Raw genomic sequence first — 25,738 nt, 5'->3', positions numbered from 1 at the left:
GACCTGAAATTTCCTGTCATTTAAAAAGTTGGATATAAATTGCGGCAAACGGCCTCGTAATCCAAAGTCATGTAAATCTTGTAAAATTCCATGTTTCCATGTTGTGTCGTACGCTTTTCCTAAATCGAAAAAGATCGACACTGCATGTTGTTTATTAATCATAGCATTCTTCACAAAAGATTCTAAACGCACTAAATGATCAATAGTACTTCTGTTTTTACGGAAACCACATTGTATATCTGTTATAAGGTTATTGGTTTCCAAGTACCAAACAAGTCGATTATTGATCATGCGTTCCATGGTCTTGCAAACGCAGCTAGTTAGTGAAATGGGCCTATAATTGGAAGGGTCTGTATGATCACGTCCAGGTTTCGGGATGGGAACAATTATAGCATCACGCCAGGATGAAGGAAAGTTACCAGATGTCCAAATATCATCAAAAATATGCAAGAGTGTCTCCAAACAGGACTCAGGTAAGTGCCTCAGGAGTTGATAAGGTATGCTATCAGCCCCAGGAGCAGTATTGTGAGCCTGATCTAGAGCAGTATGAAGCTCATGGATCGAAAGGGTTTCATTGTAGTCTTCCCCATTATCTGAATTAAAATTAATTGATTTCTTTTCGTGCTGTTTTTGATATTTTTGAAATTCTGGAACATAATTAGATGAGGAAGAATGTTTGGCCAAAGTCTCACCAAGTTTATTTACAATATCTTCTTTATCAGTTAGTAACTGGTTCCCATCTTTTAGATGTTGGATGCTAGATCTAGAACCCTTACCTTTGATTTTCTGTATCATATTCCATACTTTTGATATTGGCGTACGCGAATTAATTTTTGATACATAATTTCGCCACGAGTGGCGTTTACTTTGCTTGAAAGTACGCCTTGCTTTCGCATTTAAAATTTTACATTTGTTTAAGTTGTGGACCATTGGATGGCGACGAAAATGATGCTCAGCTTTCTTCCTTGCCTTTCTAGCCTGTTTGCAATCATCGTTAAACCATGGCAGAGCAGAGGACTTAGGAATACACTCGTCAGCTATATTATTTAGTTTATCTGAAAAACATTTTATGGCATCGGGAATATTATGAAAAAGTTCAGGTTTAAGTTTCTCACGACAGAGAATTTCATATAAAGTCCAGTTAGCCTTATTAAAATTCCATCGTGACGATGGAGGAACATCAGATGGATTCACAGGTTTTAGCAATGTTGGGAAATGATCACTTTCACAGAGGTCATCGTGGACAGACCATTCAAATTCACTCAATAAGTTAGAGTCTGTAAGTGACAAATCAAAAGTTGAATAACTTCCTGTGCCAGGATGAAGATACGTGTTTGAACCGTCGTTATAAATGCATAAATCGGTGTTTGAAATAAATTCCTCCAGTAATTTACCTTTAGTGTTTGTATTTATGCCACCCCAGAGTGGATTGTGGCCATTTAAATCGCCCATGATTAAACACGGTTTAGGTAGTTCATCATAAAGAGCCTGCAGATCACTCAGTTGAACAGCTGATGATGGAGAAATGTATAAAGAGCACAATGTGAATGCAACGTGCAACGTAAGTCGCACTGCAACGGCTTGGAGATTTGTTGTGAGTCTAACTGGTCTATGGATAAAATTTTGTCGCACCAGGATTGAAGCTCCACCAGTAGCTCTATCACCAGGCGGAGAAAAATAGTGATACGCATTGAATTGACGTAGGTCAAAATTATCTGTCTGTTTCAGATAGGTTTCTTGTATGGAGAGAGCTGACGGTTTATAGTCTTGGATTAATAATTGTAAATCATTTAAGTTGTTCTTAAGTCCTCAACAGTTCCACTGTAGTATAGGTGAAGACATTACTTCTTCGGAGGATAAACAGGAGATCTACCCCTCACCTTTCGTGATGGTGACAAGCTATGAGTCCTGCCATGGCTTTGCTCGGACACATCCATGTCATCAAGAGATCCAAACTTGTTAAAAATTTGGATATGATTATTCGCCCCTTTCGAGGTTCTTCCACTTTGAGTCTTTTTGAAAATGTCACTATTTTGTTTTGACTTGTGTTTTGAGGCTGGTTGAACATTTGGTTCTGGGTTACTTGATCGTTTCTGAGATGTATCTATGTCAGTTGATGTCTGCGATTTAAGAATGTCTTTGGATGAATCAATGGTTTGTGAACTACAGGTCACTTGTGAAGACCTTGACTGGACATTAGCAGATAGCAAGGCTGGAGCAGAAGTCCTTGCCCATGTGTAGTCTGTCTGGCAACCTACAGAATTATATGTAATAGGTTTTTGCTTAGTGGTCTGAATAGATGCAGCAACTGAGTACGTTGAGCCTGATTGGTCTTGTGAAAGAACAAGTTTTTTTGCCTCTGAAAATGACACGTTTTGCTGATGCTTTATTTGTGAAATTTTATGCTGAAGCTTCCAAGTAGGACACTCTTTGGAGGAAGATGGATGGTGGCCAGAACAGTTAACACAAGAAGGACTTTTGTCACAAAGGGTACCATCTTCACACTTTCCAGCACATCTGTGACATACAGCTTGATTGTGGCAAGACTTTGAACCATGACCATATTTTTGGCAGGTATAACACCTCAAAGGATTTGGAATAAATGTGTCAACTTTCAAGTTGCAGTACCCCGCTTTTAGTGATTGTGGGTGTTTAGGCAGACAAAACGTGAACAAATATGTGTTTGTTTGGAAGGTTTCGTTGTTTTTTGGGGGTTTTTTGGCAGTGAAGCGTTTGACATGTGTAACGCCTTGTGAGTGCAATTCTGTCACAATCTCATGTTCGCTCATGTCTGAAAGGCAACGTCCAACGTCACGGACGATACCTTTACTGCTATTCAATGTCCTGTGAGGGAACACCACAACAGGAACATTCGCTAAGACTTTAGATGATTGCAGAATCTGCGATTGGGTCAGCTTTCGACATTCAATGAGCAGTGAACCAGATCTTAGTTTTTTTATTTCCTTGACATCACCTGCTAAACCTTCGATGCCTTTGGCCACAGCAAAAGGATTGAGCTTAAGAGCTCCACCATCTGGTGCTGACATAACTAGGAAAAGAGGCCAGTTATCCGGGTTTGTGACAATTTCAGGAGTCTCATCCTCCGAAGAAAACGAATCATCGGATTCATAAGAACGTTTCTTTAGTGGGGGTGCCATCGTGTATTCATGTATGATTCATCCTCCTAGCTCCCCACCCACCACGGAGTGTCAACAAGGGCGATGTCATATACCTGTGGGTCTCCGACAGGTGACACCAGGGATGCCAGGAGGGTATACTCAAGTAGAATCATCAAGAAGATTTTCTACCAGATTGGCCCATGAGCCACCGCCTTCTGGCAAATTAAACTTTAGGCAAGTAATTTTGTATTTGCTTACAGTAAACAAGTGATGAAGTTATATATAAGTCCAAAAAATACCAATTTATATCAATCAAATGTGTGCAAACCAACGTACATTGCACAGGGCTTGGCGTGACCAGCCGATTGGTTAAACCAGGCCCATTCAACCTCCCGTCTAGGTGAAGTAAGGGTCGAAGGGGTGTGTTGAGCAAAGGGAACGCGGTTACAGGCCCCCAGTGCCCTCAACCCCCAGACTCCCGTCCTCCACCGACACAGGGCCGCAACCCACGGCAAACGGGTTGGTGGACCAAATATTCCCTCGGGTCCACTACGGGGGTGTTGGCGAGCTCTTAGCGTTACCCAGCACCCACCACGAGGAGGTGGCTCGCCACGGGTGCCTTGGTCAGGTAGAAGGAAGTACACGAGAGGATAGATATCAGCATAGATAATATCCTAGGAGCTCAAGATTGGTAGCGAAGACACGAATGCGACTGTTGTCTCCACCATCAGCGATGAGGAGCTCTTCTCCGACCTCAGTCTGCCACTCACATCGAAGATCGCGTTGATGGTTGTTGTCTTGGACCGGGGAATGAGTGTAGACTTCATTTGGCCGACGTGAAGCAGAAAGACTGGTTGTGAAGATGGTTTCCGAAACTGGATATGACGTCAGCTCTTGGCTGGAGGATAACCTTGCACGTTTCTCCACACAGTGCCAGTATGTGACATCATTCTTTCCTTGTTCTTCTTGTACTTGTAGCCTCTGTGACCGTACACATTCTCTATGAATGTAACCTGAACCTGCGTATTTGCCATATTGACGGCGTTTACTTACCTAACTTATATAGTAACATACGTATCATAGAGAAAATGTGACAATTCTGATACAAACCTAATTAACGTTTCTCATTTCAACAACAGCTGTTGTGTACTTCCACCTGTATCCGTATCATAGAGAAGGAAATGTGACAAATCTAGTTAACTCAGACTCGAACTCTTGTCTCATTTCAACAACAGCTGTTGTGTACTTCCACCTGTATCTGTGTCATAGAGAAGGAAATGTGACAAATCTAGTTAACTCAGGCTCGAACTCTTGTTTCATTTCAACAACAGCTGTTGTGTACTTCCACCTGTATCTGTGTCATAGAGAAGGAAATGTGACAAATCTAGTTAACTCAGACTCGAACTCTTGTTTCATTTCAACAACAGCTGTTGTGTACTTCCACCTGTATCTGTATCATAGAGAAGGAAATGTGACAAATCTAGTTAACTCAAGCTCGAACTCTTGTTTCATTTCAACAACACTAGTACTCATGTCTTCTCTCTCGTTAAACAGAGTAGAGCGGATTAACATGGTCTTTCTGCTATTCGCAGGTTCACGTTCAGTCGACACTGACTAATCAGAACAGGGTTGAGCTTGGCGACGCTCCACTGCTTTTCGACAGTCTGAGTGTGTGTTCGATAAAATATTCGACAGTCAGGTGTGAATCGTTAAAGGTACTGTACGTACTTGCTATGGTGATCTGGCTTGAGTTCCTGGCTATCACTCACTCACTGACTCACTCACTCACTCACCCACTTACTGCACACAGGGAACATATGCTTACAGAAGTTTTACACACACAGTAAATATATTTTGAGAGGACAGTAAATACTTCCTGGTCTGTGCAGGAGAATGTGACGATGGCGGTGTGGGCGAGTGAGGTATTGCTGTTGGTCACCGTGACTGCCATGGCAGGTGTGTACATTCCTTACATGTACACTTTTCTACCCCGGGTGTGTGATCACGTGACATTTCTAACCGCATTAAATGTTGGTACGTGGCGTTACGTCAAAGTAACACAAGCCTACCTTCATATATAAAAACAACAGACCACAAGCCTATCTGTACATATATGTATAACAGACAAAAGTGACTTTGTTGAACTGGAGTCTCACAGCTATTCAGTTACTGTAACTGATTCGTATGAATATGGAGTGAGGAGAATGCATCCTGGCTAGTTAGTCTTAATACTTTGATTTGAAATTCTGATAAACTGATAGATGTTTTTTCTGATGTATTTTCTGTTCCTCGGTGATTGTATGTCAGAATTACTCTGCACCCTTTCCGTCCCACAGAGAGAATACTAATGTGTAAATCATGTAATGAACATAGCGCTATTTTCACAACTGAAGGGACTGAAAACATGACTGTGATAAAGACAAATATCAGCTGTATGACAGTTACCTGGTTGGTGTGTCGCGTGTTTTGAAACGTACACGTTCCTGAAGTCACTGATGCAGTCAATGTGTAGAGGGCGTTGTATACAGTATGCATGCACTGCGATAACATAACCGCCCTACTTCAACACAAAGCGAGTCGACTCTACCTACCCGACTCTGCAACCGTGAAATTATATGGCTTGTGCATTGATGTCTTAGATAGTGTACTGGGGAACCCTCTGAAGATGTCACTGAACAGCTGATGTGCACTCTAAATAGGCATATTAATATGTCACTGAGTAGGATATCCAGTAGAGTTTTGAAACGACCTTGGTTCAGAGTAAAGTTATGGTGACATTTTAGTCAAATAAAGAATTGTGCGGGAGGAGTTACTGTCCCCATTTCGCTGTGGGCGACACCTGTATTAGACAACAATACACACCTGGGTAGATCATCATATAGCTTTAAGGTAAAGTGACTGAGTGAATTAATATTTAACGTCGTCTCGGCAATATTTCAGGCATCTAGTGAAGAGAAATGTTTTACATACACAGTAAACGCAAGTACTTACATAACCAGTCACAAAAAGGACTATCAAAACTATTTGGGATAGTACAATGTACATACAGGCTGTATATCGCCAACAACAGAAGGTAGATCACCATACTCTGCTACCTGCATGGACCCTAGCTGGATTTACATCCCCTCAGTCGCTGTAACATACGTATCCACATTAATTAATCTACAATTAAAACTCAAAACTATGTTGAAAACGTCTTTGAACGTTTTGGGGGTTTACATACCCCCTGAGGATGACAATACTTTTACAGTGCTTTAACCCCCTTTGAGGATACAACAACTAAAAATCTTGATAACAAATTCAAACCTCTAGTTATGAAATATTGATCAATCTACATTTATCAGAATGTATGTAACAAATCTATTTCTTCCAAAAATGCAATAACGAAATGAGAACTCATTGAAAAGATCCTTCATAGTGAGAGATTTGAAAGTGTTTGAGACTTTTAATTCCTATATATACCGTTATCCTACCCGGCCCTTTACTTCCATACCATGATGTACATGTATTGTTTTCTAATTGCTATTGAACTGTGATCGTTGAATCTCGTAGCATGGGGTAACTTGAAACCAGGTGGTCGGCACCAGAAAGCGCTGATGTTCACTTAGATGTTATAGAAACTCGTGTGGCCTTTATCTGGTTAGTTTTCTCACGTGTATTAGCGAGTTTAACAAAAATGCTTAAGGTCAAAGACTTGCATCAAACTTCGGTTTCCTACATCATCCTTATATGTCGTGTACATCTATAACTGATCAAATTCGGCGTGAATGAAAACATCTCTTACCATCATTACAAAGATAATATGTTCTTTTACAAGTAGATACAGTTGCCGATGCAGCTACCAGTATCAGCGTCTGTTGTTGATGTAGATCATTCACATATATAATCTACTACAGCCAGATGCCCAGCAGGTGGAGAACGCTATAGGTGTGGCTAATAGTGTCACTGTTTGTTGTTGATACAGATCATTTACATTATCACTATACCTGTCAGAAAGGTAAAAAATGATGATTTGATTGGTTCTCCGCACTTGCTACAGTTAAATTTGCTACTAGGTACACGAAGAGCATCTGAGTATACATACGTCCTGAGTCTACGTGGTAGTAATCTGAGTGGAGTGTTGAACATATGGCGTGATCCTTTCTTCAAAACGTTACCCATACAAGCGTTGTCCTCTCTAGTATTCTACATTGCAGAAAATGTAGCCCTAAGCAATCCAACATCAACATCTAGTAGTGTCCTCTTCCATCCATTCAACGTTGTAAATGGATACAGGGAATGATGTAAACAGATGTTTTCATTCGGCTTGAGTGGAGCGTTGATCTGGAACTCACCAGAAAACTGATGTTGACATGTTACTCTTTTGAAAACATCACCCACATGCAAGCGTTGTTCGTAATAATAGCTATTTTTTACATTACCATAACATGATATCAGCGATGTGATAACATGATATTAATGATTTGTTTGCTACCCCTGTGTTGTATATTACAGAAAATGTAACACTTTACATACTTTACTTTACTTTACCCTTTACCAATTTTTGCCCTCAACAAAACATCATCCAGTAATATATATTACCCAACTTCCAACGCCGTCAGTGGCGACACGAGTGGGGCTGATGGAAACAGATGTTTTCATTCTGCCTTTCAAGACGGCAATATAACCTCTGCCTGGTGGAGGGTGGATCTTGGACATACCACACTTGTACATGACGTCATCATATACTTAAGGATTAGTTGTGAGTATTACGATAGGTGTTTAATAATCACCTACATAGATTCGGTTGTATACAAACGTAACTGCTAACGCGGCAGATTTAGGTCATGTACCTCCTGTCATAGACATGACGATATTGCCGATGTTGCTGTTAATCTTTACTCACTCACTCACTCAACCTCGAGTAATGTCATCTGGGTATTTTCCAATCATCTCAATTCTGAAACAAAGGAATGTTCTAACAGCTTTGAAGACTCACTTCAGTGAGCTTGTTACTGGATTCTATGAGTGTATTTTGGAAACTACTCATGACCCCAAATAAAACACGTTGAATCGAATCAACCCTTTAAACTAGGTCGTTAATGTATGCAAAGTGGATAGCAGAATAATATTTGCTGGCACGTGTGAACAGTTTTGTTTCTTCAAGTTCTTGATCTTATTCATCTGCAATGGAACACACGCATTCGAGACGTGTTACCATGATTTAAACTACTGACACTTGGGTGGACAATGATGTCATCTTGACCATTTTCTGCAAGAAATGTTTCATTGTGTCAATTCCGATCCCCATTTTTTTACATGTAACAGATAAAGTTCGTCGGAATGGTATTCAGATCATAGCTGACACTGCCACCTCCCCAACTGATGGAGTCAACTGCTACAAAGTGACAGGGAACAGAAACGGGACAGACATACCTGATGTTTTGACGGCCACATGTTCTGGTGAAGGGCGCTACCTGGTCTTGTATACAACAACTGTCAACAATGAAACAACAGGCATAACCGCACCTATCATGGATTTCTGTGAAGTGGAGGTTTACGGTAATAAGCAGGATATATTATTTGGCAACTTCTGTCATTTGATGACGTTTTCTGAACTACATAAATACTGCATTGTAATATCTCTTTGCATAATAATTCTTGTGACTAAATCAAAGTTACATGAAACAGAAACTCCATCAACAGCTATGGGAATGCTAGAGAACCAGGCGGAGTAAACCATCAGTGAGAATGATTCAAAGTGATACATCATTCCACATCACAGTTTTCCGAACAACGTAATCGTCATGGTAACGATGTCGATGTAACGTTTACTGAATATGTTCGTTAAGGCAAAAATTGTATATCTGGAAACATACTATATGAACTATTTTACTTTGTTCTCACTCTTTTCAACAATGGCAATGACGTTTGTAGCATGTTGTATTTCCATCTAAGTGTGTGGCCCTGGTACTTTCGGCGCTGACTGTGACAACTACTGCTACTGTGACGGTGATGTGTGTAACTACGTAACCGGCGTCTGTCCAAGTGGAATGTGTCTACCAGGCTGGCAAACAGACACGTGTTACACAGGTGTGTAGTTACAGGTGTAACAGAGGTATTACATCTTCAGATGAATAAAGACGGATAGCTGGGGGTTTCATGGGATGAAATATCTGTCTCAGACAAGATGGTCCCTCACAGTAGATATACTCTAGCAGAAAACATAAGCAAGGTTGAATTACTAATAAACAGTTACAGGCATCTGTAACCCAACAAACGTACCATAACATTGTTACATGTAGAAAATTGTTGTGTGCCATGAGAATTATGTTTTCTGCGTGCATATTACAATCCCACATATGGCGTACTTTTATTCTGTCACAGATAAAAATCACATAGTTAAAGGGAAATACGCATCTATAATATTACTCATACGAATAAACTTTGGCACATGAGGACCTCTCAGGGAGGCAGCGATTATCAAATTCTGACTATTAATATCACAACCAAGTTTTATGCATAATATCGACGTAGAGACAGGCAGACAGACGTGCGCGCGCACTCATACTCTTATGTCTTGAGCAGACGCACTTATACATACCCGCACTACCTGGTATGCACTAATAATTCTTCAAGCACACAAGATTTAGTGTTCTCAAAAACACACATACTAATTACAAGTTGATAGTCACTACATATTAAATGTTAACATTACATTTCATATTGTGAATTATTATACACACATACAACTAAGATCATAAATAAATAGTTAACTGGACAACAGAGTTGAGAAGGCAGCAGTGACCAGAGAAGACAAATGTTGGACTAAAAATCTCCGGATTTGGTCACCAGCTACAGAAATAATAGTTGTGGTTAGACTGGAGACTGACGAAAAATAAAATCGGTAATAGAACCAACTTGCATAACGATCAAGCGATTAGTGAGTGTTTGGTGTAGTTTAAATTTCAATATCCATGCTTAACTAAATTATCTATCTCCTAAAGCAAATATGTTCGTTCCAGTTTGCACTGTTGGCAGTTATGGCACAAACTGTATCAAGTTGTGCACAGACAGACACTGCAAGGGCGACAACTCTAGCGGTGACCACGTGACAGGGACGTGTGTTGGCGGCTGTGCGGCAGGATGGGATGGAACAGACTGTACTGAGAGTAAGAGAAATGCCGTGATGATTCTGAAACTATCTCTGTGAACAATCTACTAATTAACGAAAACGGAAAAAGGTTATTATTCTAATAAACTATAGACGGACTCTTCAGAATCTTAAGGCCGATTCGTTCAAACAATAATATAAATTTCTTTGCGATTTTTTATTTCGAGGAAAGTACACATGTTAGTTAGCATGACATACAGTTTAAAGTGACACTAAAACAACAAACGGGTGTAGTAGGAAACAACATTTTAGTCAAAACCACAGCTGATTGTTCAAATGTGTATTCTTCAGTTTGGGAATAACATAATACTCACAACCATTATTGACGGGAAATACAGGTTCCTCTGTAAGTCAACTACTGGGACATTATGTTATAACACAAAATGATGGACGCTGTCAACGTCAGGGTATGGTTCCGAAGTGAACCGGTTGTAGTTGTGAGTTTTACCATAAAGTGGTCAGTGATTTTAACATTCTTATACCACTATCCATAGCGTCCACGAGCAAGTCTCCATTCATTTCGAGACAGTGAGTAGTAAACTTTATGTAGATAAATTATAAGGGAAAAAGCAACTGTATTCTTCACATGTCACACTAATTATGCATCCCATGTCCTCACTTCAGAATGTCTAAACTAATATGGAGAAGACTGCTTACCAGTGTTCCTCCAGGAAGTGTAATGGAATCTCGTCTTGTAATCACGTGACAGGGAAGTGCGAACGTGGCTGCGTACCCTAATGGAAGAATGTTGACTGCACAAACGGTCAGTTCTCAGATCATTCCTTGTAACATTTCTGCCACTCAGGAAAACACATCTTGAACTGGCCACATGTTGTTTTTCTTTAACATGTCCAGGATGCGGCCAGGGCCGAGCTAACAATTCGGGTATAAACAGCTGCAAAGGTCAACTCCAAGTTTTAATTTGACCGAGAAACATTCTTGTACCAATCGTAGAAGATCACTGGTCGCCATTCGTCCTGAGGGAATGACCATACAGAATCGATCTGGTTTCTGTCATACGGTAACTCCATAGTCACCTCGAAACCACCTGGACGATACATTTGATGTTCACACATTTTTCATAGACTTGTTTCTAAGTGTCCTCAAACAGTTACACAAAACTGTCTATTACACGTTAAGTGTGTGTTGCCTGTTAGCATTCTGTGTCACACCTTGAGACTGCAGAATGGGTCGAAACATGCAGATATTCCTATGAAAAAGTCTATTAACTACATTTGAAGACCTCCCTTTTGAATCTCTCACCAAATAGGTACGTGTGATGTAAAACATAATTGTATCTTTTTTTCGGTTTTGTTGCAATTTCCCACCTGTCCTGTGCTCAACTGTGACGTGTCAATATCGTTGTACAAGTGCATTACACCCAATCCCTTGGTCGTACTCGCATCCTTTTGTTACGGGTTTTCAAGGCTTCAGTGCAGTGTTTACATTACGGAAACATAGAGATTGTTTCTATGCTGTCATCTTTATTTCTAGTTTCTTAATTTATTATTTTTTATGGTTTATTTATTTTTGTCTATTTATTTAGTTAGTTAGTCGGTTATTTTTGAAAACTGTCATTTCAATTTGTTAAGTGGTGCTTTACCGGCTTGTGCTCCTTTAAACGGAGCCATAGAAATTATTTTTATGCTGTCATTTTTAATTTTGGAGCTCCAGACTGTCCATTCCTGCTTTACTCTACAAACGTTGTATCAGTCACAAGTTTTTGAAAAACAAGTTGAAAGACCATACTCAGTCTGGTCATCCATTTGAGTATTGAGTACGATTCCGACTCCAATGATAAGTCATTTTCAATTTCAAGCAGTCCATCATGTTAATATTACTATTAGCAAACCAACTTCTGACTCGCAAGTTTGACCCGAGAATGTGAACATCAACTTGTCGAGGCCTCTGCAGCTTAATCATGCGCAATAGTGACTCCAAATTGGTGACTTTGCGAGTTCGAAACCTCCCTGAAGAAGAAACAAGACTTTCTTCAGTGAAAGAGCCCGTGAGTGAAAGTGGCGTCACAGCAGGCTGGCTGATGGTTACTTCCGTCCAAATTATGGTGAGGGATTCTAAAGGGGCTCCTGTTTGGAAACACAGTGGACACTCATCATTTTCTTTTGTGTATAGCTTGTGTCCAAGGTGTGGAATATGGGATAGGATGCACCAAAACCTGCGGTAACCGGATGTGCCACGGAGATGCGAGCACCTGTCCCCAGGATACAGGACGGTGTACAGATGGATGTGAGACAGGATGGGAGGGGAAAGACTGCACTACAGGTAACAGACATCAGAAAGTATCATGCTTCACTGAATGATATTTCCCCATGATTCATGTCCAGAGAAGCATGTATTCTTACCACACATTACTGCATATAGTTTCGTCCTAGACCTAGACTGATTTTTGTTAACTGAATTTTCTAGTCCGTCTGATCATATCAAATATTCACGTAATATCCGTGCAGACCTTGCTACAACACATTTGGATATATGAGCTTAAATTCAAAACATATCATTACGGGCATTTCAGTTTTGATATTGGAATCTAAATGTTGGTATATCAAGAGTCACAAGCATTATTTCACATAACCAAATGTTTGAATAAGTCGTACTCGGCTGCAAGGTCAGTTTCATGCTTTACACATTATTCGGTCAAACAATGTCTACATCTTATCTGCCTCCTCTATGTCCGAGCCAGCTCCCCATGGCGGGTAACCGTAAGAGCTCGCCAACAACCCGTTAAGGACCCGGGGGGATATTTCGTCCATCCACCCGTTTGCCTTGGGTTGCGGCCCTGTGTCAACGGAGGAAGGGATCCTGGTGGTTGAGGGCCTGGAAACGTGTTCCTATTGCCCAACACTTTGGCCTTGACTTCACCTGGACGGTTGGTGGAATGGACCTGGTTCATTATCGGAGGATCTTCAATACTTGTTAGGCAGGATGTTATCCATAGTCCTATAACAATCACAACTAATCTCCAAGTTTTTGCAGTGAGACTTTCTCTTCATGGTACCTTTCCACTATGCTCTCTGTATATTCCGCCTTCTTTAACACTCCAATAGTCTGATCATGAAGCTCTCTATGACCAACTTCCTAAACCTTGTATTATAATGTGATCTCAGTGACCATAACCACATTTGGGGTGGTACAATCACTAACTCAAAAGGTCAAATACTAGATGATTTTATCTCCAATAACGATTTGTTTATACACCATGACGATTCAAGCACTTATCTGCATCCTGCAACAGGCACCTACTCTTCTCTAGATTTGTTTCTCTATTCTGGTTTACTTAATGAACTAAATTGCCCGGTCCACAATGACCTTTGTGGAAGTGACCACTTTCCAACTATCTTAGAAATTAACCCGAGTCGCCATCACCCAACTGTCCAATCTTAAATTACTTTAAAATACTAAAAGCGAAGGCACATCGTACCTTAAAACAAAACAAACGGTAATCTTGCAGAAACTGTGTCTCCAACCTTAATTCACGTAGGCCAATGTCCAATGTATAGAACGTGATTTAAAGAATTAAAGGCAAAGGTTCAAATCACCATCTTAATTATGTCCCTGAGTTTCAGAAATATCAGAAACAACAGGAAAAGTCAAAACTTTCTTGACGTGACGTGAGAAAAATATGCATACCATTGAACGGCAACCGTAGTTATGCTTCAACAAAATAAATGAATGGTGTCTTGAAAATGGCTTTAAATTTTCTAAATCCAAAATGAATGTATACGTTTTTGTAGAAAATATAAGCCTCAAAAGGCCCCAGACTTATCTTTACATGTAAAGGAGGCCAAGTTCTTGGGTCTAATTTTCGATTCCCATTTAACTATTTTGCCGCATGATTTGTGGAAAGATTTTTTAAAACTCAAAGTGGACAGGGGATCAAGCTGTCCTCTTACATATATATATGTGTGTGTGTGTGTGTTTCTTCAATCCCCTTTATAGGGATTTGTTCCGCCTCCATGGCACAGAATTAAGCCATATATTTCTTCGGCCGGTATTGAGCTGGAAAATATAACCCCTTCCGGTCTTCTTTCTTCTCCTCCTTGACAGTTGGTTAGGCTACAAGTTGACCTAACACTGACATCATTTAAAAAAATAGAAACTAATGAATTTATTTTACAATATAAACAAAAATATAATCAATTAAAAAGTAAATATAGCAATTACAAATCCTTATGTACAGATGGGTGTGAGGACGGCGGAGCTTGGATCCAGAACAATATCTTCTGGACTACCAGATAACGTTCTATTTTCACAGCTGAAGCAAACACATAAATGGAGATTTATACCTGGCAGTTCAGATTATGAACTCAAATTGTTGTGACTGTATCGTCTCGGGGGGTTGATGTAGCATAAAACTATTGTCCTCCTGAGAGCGTCCCCAAAACTTTCAAAGTCAAGTTTGTTCCACCATACGTCTTAATGGTAGTATATTTGTTCTTTTATATTTCGGCTAAATTTTCGTACCATCGACAGCGGCTGAAGGGATGGTGTAAATCCAACCAGGGTCTATGCAGGTAGCAAAAGTAATGTGGGTCTCCATGGCCCTTGGCATAGTGATCTACTTTTAGTTGTTGGCGATGTCTAGCCCATGTTTTATATTGTGTTGTTTGCTTTAAATGAAATATTTTAATTCCCCCTGATAGTTTTATATTTAGTGTTTACTGGCCATCGTTGACAGATTTTACTCTCCCTCGTGGTTTCATTTTTGTGTAAATTGTTTTCTTCACGGTATGGCTGGGATATTGCCGATGTGACGTTAAATATTAACTCACTAACTCACTCCCAATAATCTAGCCCTCTGTTATTCAAACTAGGGTTGTGTCTTGGCTTGGTGCTTGGGCGGAAAGAACCAAGGCTCGATTGAATTGGGTGCAATGTATGAAACTCCTTTCTGCTGTCCCCCTCCCTGTATAGGATCTGTCATTAGGATCTGTAATGTTGAAAGTGCAGACCTGGACTGTGTGCTGCCATGAATGGAATAGGTTCGGGGATTAGCACCTGATCATGGTACCCTGCAGCAGCGGTTGCGGGCAATCCAACAGAAAGCACTATGACTTCCGCCCACAAATCTGTCAACTTCCTGTACACGACACTCAGCATGACGTTCACGGCGTCGCCTCCATACCTCCATCCTACCACTAGCGAATCTGAGGGTAAATGTTTATTCATTACTGAAGACAACTTGATTCCAGTCTCGAGTTGGAGACGTCGCCGGGCCCGCAGCAAAAGCAGACGTCGATGTGATGGCGTCAAAATGGTTCCTCGATATTGCCGGCAAACACGAAGGTTAGCAGCTCGCAGCTGGTTTCGAGTGGCTTGCGCCAACAGTCGACACCTAAACAGTCGACCCCTTCTGGATCCTGTAGCCACACAAAAAAAAACGGTTACGGTGGTGACAAAGCACATTTTGAAGTTCTCCTTTGTAATGTCACACGTGGTCGACCTGGCCTTGGGCAGTCTGCAGTGGTTCCAGTCTCTTCCAGTCGAACCTGTAAATCATAAACATTCGACGGCTACACCCCACTGTCCTTTCAACATGACGAAGTGTAGTGATTTTTTCCTTCGACATTCGGAAAACGCTTAGGTTCATAAAATGATGAACAACCGAAAATACCGAATCGCAGAGTTTGGATAGTATTACGGTATTCCGAACTGTTGGCAACATACCGCGGTTCTACTAATACCTCGCATATTGTTGACCTCTGAACAATTGAGCTGCTTTTGGCAGATATTGATTTGAGTCTAAACAACAATTAGACACACTCTACGATAAGTGAGGTTAAGTTACCTGACGTAACCCCTGATTACAGTTTAGAGTTACCAACACAAAACGATGACATACAGACCTATGCGCCGTTGTGCAATGCTACCATAGCGCTAGGGGGACCATAACTCCCATTGCTTGACATTGACTTGAGGTAATCTTAGTGCTGTGGTTGTTTCTTTCAAAGATACCATGTCCAAAGACCATCCTACGATCAATATCAGTTGTAAATGTGGTCATGGTAAATGTGGTCTTAACTTCCACAAGGGGTGCAGCAAGGGGATGTTTTAAGTCATGCACTCAAGTTCCCCAGATATAAATAGATGTTCCTGATAGTCACACACTATTTTTCAGCTTTTCAAAGCGTATGAATTCAGCATGGCCACCCCACCAGAACTTGTTTTGTCACAATGATCATGATCCAATTTGGTGGACCTTCAGTTAAATCAGGGAACGAATGGAGTGAGTTTGAGTATTTAACAATTTTTGGGAGATTTTTCGTTTATGGCTGAAATACCAAACTGCTAACATAATCGAACACTATTGGTAAGGAGAACACTGGGACGAACATAACTAGATTAACATACCAAGGAGGATGATAAGGGAGAGACATTATTTACAAAATAGCATCCAATAATGCGATACATCCAAACTTGACAACTGTTCAGAATCAAAATCTTTTATTGTTTGAATTTCTCATTTAAGTGGTGAAGAGTTTACCTGGAACCGACTCGGGAAACATATCTCCTTTAGCAGCGGGATTTATGGGAGCCGTTGCCATGCTTGTGGTGTTGGCTGTTGTGGCAGTTACAGTGTGTATATGGAGGAAAGGAGATTTCAGGTACGCTTCCATTTAGTTATTAAATGCGGATACGGAGAAAACATCCCCCCCGAAAACAGACCCCTCAAAAATGAAGAAAACGGCCACCGTGCAGGAGAGAACGGTCTCTGAACCAAGAGAAATGCAGGTGTTGCATGTCACTGCCAAAATTGGGACAACTTATGTGACCAATTACAGTCAATTAAGGTTCGTCAGTAAGGTGGTAACTAATTTTCTCCTGGATCATTTAGGCACTGAGAATGTTTGTAGAGTAAGTAGTTTGTAGCAGCAGTTAAGATGAGTTAGGTCCCGTCAGTAAGGTAGTAACTGGAACATACTAGAAAAGGAGGCTGTTTTATGAGGTAACTAATTTCCGGAGTAGATGAAACAGGAAAGTTCATCTCACATACCAGAACAGATTATATATAGATGCTGAATTTCTCGTTACACTTATGGAGCAGACGTTAAGTGAACAAGAATTGCACGATTCCATGAAGGTGCCAGGCTGTAAAGGAAAAATGCCATGTGACTGATGACGATACACCCCGCTACTCCCTGTGTGCTGACAGTCGTGAGAGAGCGAAAACTACTTTCACAGCTAACTGCTGAGTAATGATAACATGTTCTTCAGTGTGTTTACGGAATAATTTTTTAATTGGTGACGGGTGACGGCGAAAACGGGAAATAGTCCTTTCCTAGCGGCTGCCGTTATTGTTGAGAAGCTGATGACAGAAATGTTTGACCCTGATCAGCCAGACGGTGCCCATTTATCTCGTTTTAAGAAAGAACTAAAAGATTGTTATTTGATAGATTGGATTCTTATCTATTCTAGGTGTCTCCTTAGTATACGTATCACCACATCTATTATCAATAACAAGAAGCTATGTAAAAAACAAAGCACTATAATATATAAAATACATGCAGTTTACTGTTTTATAGAATGTTCGTTTTCTCTAAACCCAGAAGTCGTTCTCCCTAGTAATGGTAGCCATTTTCGCCGAATTATATTGTGGCCTTTTTCGCTGGGGTCCATTTTCACTATAGCTCTTTAATGGGTAATTAAACTTATTACAGTATTTGTCCACCTGTTTCTGCCGAAACCATGGATATGTAAAGTATTTAAATACGAATGACCGCGATATTCTCAGTTTGAGTCTCATGTTCAGCAATATATTCCACATTTTCAAATCAGGATGGCAAAGACGGCATCAAATGAAGCTGGCACCCCGAAGACAAGCCCTGACCCACCTGTAGAAATCCCAACATGTAATGTTCTGCCTGAACATGACTACACCGAGCTGGACACAGAGCATTATGAGACATTACAGTCTAAAGTTCATTAATAGAACAGTGATGTCCGCAATATGTACAGAGTCTGTGTCCCCTTTGTCCTATGCTGCGGTTGGAGTGGCGTTTTCTGGTCAAGGGGGTGATATGAAGGAAATGGTGCCATGAAGATCGGCGACCGTGCCAGGAACTGACTGCTTAGAGGTCCCTTTAGGATCTTTATATGATGGGAGAGGAGCTCATTAAACGCGAGGACGAGCGACATCTCAGTAACAGAATGATGTTTAGAGAGCTCATGGTCACTATACTTTTTTTAAACTATAAGGCTCAAAATCTTTTCTATATCTATAGAAAACGTTTCATGTGTGGAATATTTATTTACCGAGTAGAAAAGTCAAAACACACCCTTGCATCGTCTCTGGGATGTTATTTTACGTAAAAAGCGTCATGCTTTCACACTTCCAGGCTCATTTGTTTGAATACCAATATATAGAACATTTAGTCTGCGAAAATAAGAAAGACTTGATCTCTGAGACATGGATTTGGTGGTACAATTGCTGGCCGCAGCAATATATGTCTATTTTTACTAATTTTATTAGAGGTTTGACATTACATGCAAAGAATTTTTAATCAATGAATTTCTATGTTTACTTTTTTTAACACAGTGACTTTAACTGTGACACTGTTGATGCTAGTAGTTGTTTTGATGAAGTGATGTTTTCTTCGTTGCTTTCTCAGTAGGAACAACTATTTTGTGCCATTTACAGATGAACTGTAACTGTAACAGTTATTAAGTATCGATGATACATGTTCACGAAAACCGGAGCGTATTTTTAATTACGAATAACACACATTACTGACACATGTAGAAACAATCTTCTAGCAGAATTGTTTTTTAATTATATTAGTTTACCTCATCATATCGAATAAAATTATATAACCTTACTTATCTTTTAACATATATATTGAAGCAAGAACTACCCCGACACGCTACGCAGTGATTAAAGGAGTCAACTATACATCAACTGCTTTGTCAGAACTTGAAGGACTGTACTTACAGCATGGTGCTCCTCCAGAGATACACCACGCCTGTCACTACAGTCACGACTAGTATCGTCGTCAGTGCTGCCAGAACACCAGTCTCCATTGGCGATATACTGCCATTTTCTGGAGATTAAAAGCAGTGACTGAATGTGTTTTAGTTTTACGCAGTTTTTAGCAATATATTTTGTTTGTCAACATCACGACAGGAGTTGCCAGAAATGGGGTTAACACATTGTACCAAGGTGGGGATGCGAACCCGGGTCCTCGCTACTGACGGCACCGGGCTAACCAAACAACCGATCCTGCGTTACGGATTCGTTTTGATCCTGTCTTAGTCGTCCGGTCACAGTTATGACATGTACCAAAACAAACAGCCAGCCACGACAGTCCACAAAAGGAAAAGGAATGCTGCCAGTAACGTCACGTCAAACACGTGGGCAGCCATTATTCCTCTGCAAAATGAAGTAACGAACTTTTGGTTGCACGAAAGATGTCGTGCACTCGTACGATGAGGTAGGAAACAACATGCAATTCCCCTTTCAACGATGGGGTTTAACGAACCTTGTTATGGATCAGTCAGTTGCGTTCTCTTGTGGATAATCTGGCATGCTTTGCAAAGGACTGTAAACAACAATTTATTGGCCACAACATGATGACATCTACATGCCAACGCCGACACACTTCTTGTACACAAGTATTGAAGATCAAGAAATCTCAATCGCATAATACGCAAGGTCTTCTGATGTCAAAAATACAGAGATTAAGATTGTCAAAATCACAAATGCCACCAAGCGTACTGGTTTATGGTGATGTTGTTTTGGGCATGTTCGAACTATCGGGAGTATTTTATGCTGTTGTAGCGGCCACAATATTTCCGAGTCCCGTGCTGGGATTCGAACCACAGACATTCCGATCCGAAGTCGGACGCCTTGTCCACATGTCATGACCAAAGAGGTTAACCCCGTCAGCAAGCTGACAAGGTAATGATGCCATCTGTGGGATGGTTCCACGCCCTGGTACACTGTATTATACAGACATGCACGTGACATTCAGGGAGTCAGTGATCATCTCCCTCATCCGTATAGCTCTATGACAAAGTGCAGCGAATGTGCAGGCACTGTCTGTGGATATAGGGTCAAGCTTTCAACGCGCGCCGCGTATTTTTAGATTTGAACAGCTGACACAAGTCATGAAAATTGAGCCGTGTGATCAATATGGGACAGTGAATTTTAAAACAAAACGAAACAAGTTAGCTATCATCTACAAAAGGGAAACAAGTTAGCTATCATCTACAAAAGGGAAACAAGTTAGCTACCATCTACAAAGGGAAACTAATTAGCTATTATCTACAAAAGGGAAACAAGTTAACTACAATCTACAAAAGGAAACAAGTTAGCTATCATCTACGAAAGGGAAACAAGTCAGCTATCATCTACAAAACAGAAACAAGTCAGCTACCATCTACAAAAGAGAAACAAGTCAGCTACCATCTACAAAAGGGAAACAAGTTAGCTATCATCTACAAAAGGGAAACAAGTTAGCTACCATCTACAAAGGGAAACTAATTAGCTATTATCTACAAAAGGGAAACAAGTTAACTACAGTCTACAAAAGGAAACAAGTTAGCTATCATCTACGAAAGGGAAACAAGTCAGCTATCATCTACAAAACAGAAACAAGTCAGCTACCATCTACAAAAGAGAAACAAGTCAGCTACCATCTACAAAAGGGAAACAAGTTAGCTACCATCTACAAAAGGGAAACAAGTTAGCTACCATCTACAAAAGGGAAACAAGTCAGCTACCATCTACAAAAGGGAAACAACCACGTGGCGATGTACAAACACAGTTGTACATCTATATATGTGACGTAAGGTGTACAAGCGCAATACTATTTTAGTCAGTTAACATCATGTATTGGGAACTTTAGTTGCATGCAGTATGTGTGTTGGTGAGGTGATGTGGTGAAATATAGTGACAGATCTGCAGCAAGTGTTTAGTTCTGACTAAATAGAAGTGAGTTAGTGAGCTAGGTTTTACACTGCTTTTATCAATATTCCAGCAATATCACGGCTAGGCACACAAGAAATGGCCTTCACACATCGTACCCTTATGGGGAATGGAACCCGGGTCCTCCGCGTAACCAGTGAATACTTTAAGAACTCGGCCATTCCTACTGCCCCTAATAAATAGTATAAGAGAAAGTATTATTATGAAAAGTTTAGGATAACAAGACGACTAATGAAGTGTCGTAATTAACCCGTTATCGTTGTAATGACAGCGTTCTGATGTATGTGCCCAGTTATTTGGTTGTCAAGATGCACTAGCTATAAATATAAATAATAAAAAAATGAAAATAAATATAAATGCACAGCGTTGTTGAGGTTTTTGTTTTAGGTCTTCAGGATCACACAGCTGCTCCTTTTGCTCTTAGGCATCATGGTGTCTGGGGTCAACGAAGAGAGTTCAGCTGTGTAAGGAAGATGGTTAGTCCTTCTCTATTCTCGTCATCGAATGTATGCTGATTTGGTTAAGGTACAAAAGGTCACCTGTCTGCTTGTGTCGTTTAGCTCAGATACTGTTTTGTTGTTGTTGGTGGTGGTGGTGGTGTCACAAGGTCCTTTGGGGGAGCAGAAACAGAAGTCTGCATATGGCGGTGACCATTCCTGGAAGACAGCTGTATGTCATTTACCAGAAGTTACTATCAGCTTCATGTTATTATCCATATATCGTAATAAATCAATAAACTTCAGGATTAGGAGTGAATTAAGAGAGGTATGGATGTGCCCCATAAAGTGTTTGAAGTGGCACGTCATGTTTTGTGTCGTTTATTGCTCAAAGTGCGATAAGAAATGTCCGCGGTATTTTCAAAGATAGATTTCTGCCGGTCTGTAAATGCCCATGAAGAAACTACTGCATTCATCATCAGTATTTATTCTGAGAAAACATTTAATGTCAGCAAATTCCGACTGTCGGGGTGACTGGGACGTCCCCATGGCGGAGTTGTGGGAGAAGAACTTCATTTGTCTGAATGAAGTCCTCATTGAAAACAAAATATAACTACAACCAGTAAGGAAAAAGATGTATTTATTGAAGGTCAAATGCAATCAAAATCAAACATAATTAAAACACATTTATCACTTATTCATGACATATAATATACATTGCTGCTTTAAAAAAAACAAATAAACAAAATTATAAGCGTACAGTCGCGATTCAAAAGTGCAATATTTTGTACTTGGGCTTACTTCCCCGATCCCGTGTGGACCCGGGACAGAATGTGTCCACAGCACCCCATTGCTTGTCGTAAGAGGCGACTAAATTGGGCAACCTGTTTGCCGTGGGTTGCGTCCCGTGTCGGTGGAGGACGGGATCCTGGTGGTTGAGGGCAGTAGGGGACTGAACCATTTTGCTCCTATTGCTCAACACACCACTTCGGCCCTTACTTCACCTAGACGGGTGGTAGAATCGGCCCGATTCTATCAATCGGCTGGTCACGCCATGCCCTGTGCATAGAAAGTATTTTCGCACATTTGATTTATTGGGCATTGGTCATTTTTGACGTCTAGTGTGTAATACCTTTTTGCTATATCTACTTGCCTAGAGTCCTATGCCAGAAGGCGGTGGCTCATGGGCCAATCTGGTGATGTCGACCTCTGTGTTCTATATGTCTCCAATTTCTTGCTAATAGCCGAACCAGCCTAGCATTTGAATTGGTAGACAAATGTAGCTACTCATGTCGTATTTACTGGAGTATACCACTCCTGTATCCTTAGTGTTTGCAGGCTGGAGTTCCACTGCAGTACAACACTGTCCTCGTTGACACTCGGTGGCGGGTGGGGAGCGGGAGTGCTGAATCTATTATCATCACCATGTCAATCACCCTTTCTGGTTCCACGAGAAACGACAAAAAAAGACGTTTAGAGGCTGATCATCTTTCTTGCAATGAAGATGTTTCAGGTCCAACAAACCAAGAACCTTGGCCAAGATTCATAGTTATTGAATCTACCAATGGTGAACCACTCAAGGTCAATCCATTTCTAGTATCAAAGACAATACAATCTATTTGTGGAGAGGTTAAGAACGTTTCACGTCTCAGAGGAGGTACACTTCTTGTTGAGTGTGCGCGACGACAGCAATCCATAAATTTATTGCAACAACATCAATTTGCCAACGTCAATGTTGCTGTCTCAGCTCATAGAACTCTGAACTCAAGTAGAGGCATTGTTAGGGATAGAGCCCATTGTCTGGCGGACATGTCCGAGGATGAAATAGTGGCTGAACTTAAGGATCAGAATGTAACTTCCGTCAAACGCTTTCCTGTTAAGAAGCAGGATGGTAGCATTGTACCTGGCCACACTTACATGTTTACCTTTTCATCGTGCACTCTGCCAAAGTCAATCAAAGCCGGCTATTTCAATATCGGAGTGTAGGTGTATATCCCCACTCCACTCCGCTGCTATTCCTGTCAGAAGTTTGGACACGGGTCTAAGTCCTGTCGAAACACTCCTCGTTGTCATCGTTATAGTGAACATCATTAGGACTCTGACTGCAGCAATGATATTAAATGTGCCAATTGTGGAAGCAGTCATCTTTCCTCTTCTCAATGTTGTCCTGAATGGCAAATGCAATCTAAGATACTTAAATTAAAGTATGAAACAAATATTTCCTTCATGGAGGCTAAAAACAAAGTCCTTAGCCAGAATCAACATAATCCCTCTCCCACTGTGACATACTCTGCTGCAGTCTCACGACGACCAGAAACAATCTCTACTTCGTGTCAAACGGATTTGACCTGGATGGCTTCTGAAAAACCTGTTCATGTGAATAGTACTTCTGGCAGTCAGGGCTTTTTTACAACGTCTGCCTCTCAGACTATTAGTCATGTATCAGGTGAAGTTGTTCAAACAGCTATAGATGTTGAAACGTCAAAAGGTGAAATGTCAAAATCGCAAAGAAAGCGTCTAAATCGTAGATCAAAGAAATCTCCTGCTGATACTCCTGTAGAGGTTCACAATTTGTTTGAGCCTTTGGAGATGGATGATCCGCCATCTTCACAAAACCGAAATAACGGTACACCCTCCTCTCGTACACGTGAGAGGTCTCCAATAGAACCGCCATGAGTAACGCTACAAATGTAGTACAGTGGAATTGCAGAGGGCTTAGGAATAATTTTCACGAAGTCCAATTATTAGCTCAAGATTTAAACCCATCAGCATTTAGTCTACAGGAAACATTTCTTAAACGTGATGATAAGTTTGAAATGCGTCAGTACAACTCGTATCACTGTTTTTCACCTCCGGGGGATAAAGCAACCGGGGATGCTTCCATTTTGGTGAGACAGGGTATCATTCACAGCCCTGTTCCTCTTACAACTAAACTTCAGGCTGTTGCTGTCCGACTAACCTTACACGTCACGATCACCCTCTGTTTGTTGTACATACCACCATCCTCGACTCTTCAGCTATCAGAACTTCAGGATTTATATTCCCAATTGCCTGGACCCTGTCTTATAACGGGAGATCTCAACGGTCATAATCCTCTGTGGGGAAGCAACGATACGAACAATAAAGGTAAAATTCTTGAAGATTTTGTTTCTTATAATGACTTGTGCATATTTAACGACGGTTCGAACACTTATCTACATCCAGCAACGGGTACATATTCAGTACTAGATTTGTCAATCACAGATCCAACCATACTTAATGAATTTTCATGGTCAGTCCACGGTGACCTGTGTGGTAGTGACCATTTTCCGACAGTAATCACTGCTATAAATCCAACTGATGATCTGTCGACGTCAAGATGGAACTTTTCTAAAGCTAATTGGCCTTTATTTCAGACTAGTTGTACTAAAAACTTAAAACCAGAATTTCCCATGGACGCTCATGATGCAATCCAGTCATTTTCGGAGACACTGAAACAAATTGCTGATGATACTATTCCTAAGTCCTCTGTAAATCCACACATTCGTAAGCCATGGTTTGATAACGAATGTAAACAGGCCAGGAAAAGTAGGAAGAAAGCAGAAGACTATTTTCGCCGACACCCTACTGTTCACAATTTAGATAAAGTTAAAATTTTAAATGCCAAGGTTCGACGCACATTTAAGCAGAATAAACGTCAGTCTTGGAGAAAATATGTTTCAAAGATCAATTCACGCACACCTATTTCAAAAGTGTGGAATATGATACAAAGAATAAAGGGCAAAGGTTCTAAATCTACTGTTCAACATTTAAAGGATGGTGATAATTTATTAACGGATAAGGCTGAAATTGCCAATAAGCTTGGTGAAACTCTCGCCAGGCACTCATCTTCATCCAATTATGTCCCTGAATTTCAAAAGCACCAGAAACAACAGGAGAAGAAAACAATCAATTTTAACTCGGACAATGGTGAAGATTATAATGAATTATTTTCACTGCATGAGCTCTATACCGCCCTTGAACAGGCTCATGATACAGCTACAGGGGCTGATGGTATCCATTATCAGCTCCTGAAGCATTTGCCCAAAACATGTTTGGAAACGCTGCT

At 40.7% G+C, this 25,738-nt stretch overlaps 1 long non-coding RNA gene and 1 pseudogene across 1 annotated transcript; one reads left to right on the top strand and one right to left on the bottom strand.

Moving 5' to 3' along the window:
- The window catches only part of LOC137292175 (receptor-type tyrosine-protein phosphatase epsilon-like), an 86,828-nt pseudogene that overhangs the window by 47,520 nt on the left and 13,570 nt on the right, over positions 1 to 25,738 (bottom strand).
- Positions 12,500 to 18,172, top strand: LOC137292188 (uncharacterized). Its single transcript, XR_010957291.1, has 3 exons — positions 12,500 to 12,555; positions 16,760 to 16,895; positions 18,067 to 18,172. It is a non-coding gene; the product is annotated as an uncharacterized lncRNA (long non-coding RNA).

This window comes from Haliotis asinina, chromosome 7, assembly GCF_037392515.1.
Source record: "Haliotis asinina isolate JCU_RB_2024 chromosome 7, JCU_Hal_asi_v2, whole genome shotgun sequence".
NCBI classification, from domain to species: domain Eukaryota; kingdom Metazoa; phylum Mollusca; class Gastropoda; order Lepetellida; family Haliotidae; genus Haliotis; species Haliotis asinina.
Note: the sequence above shows the minus strand (reverse complement) of the source record. Positions and strands in the feature narration are given on the sequence as shown.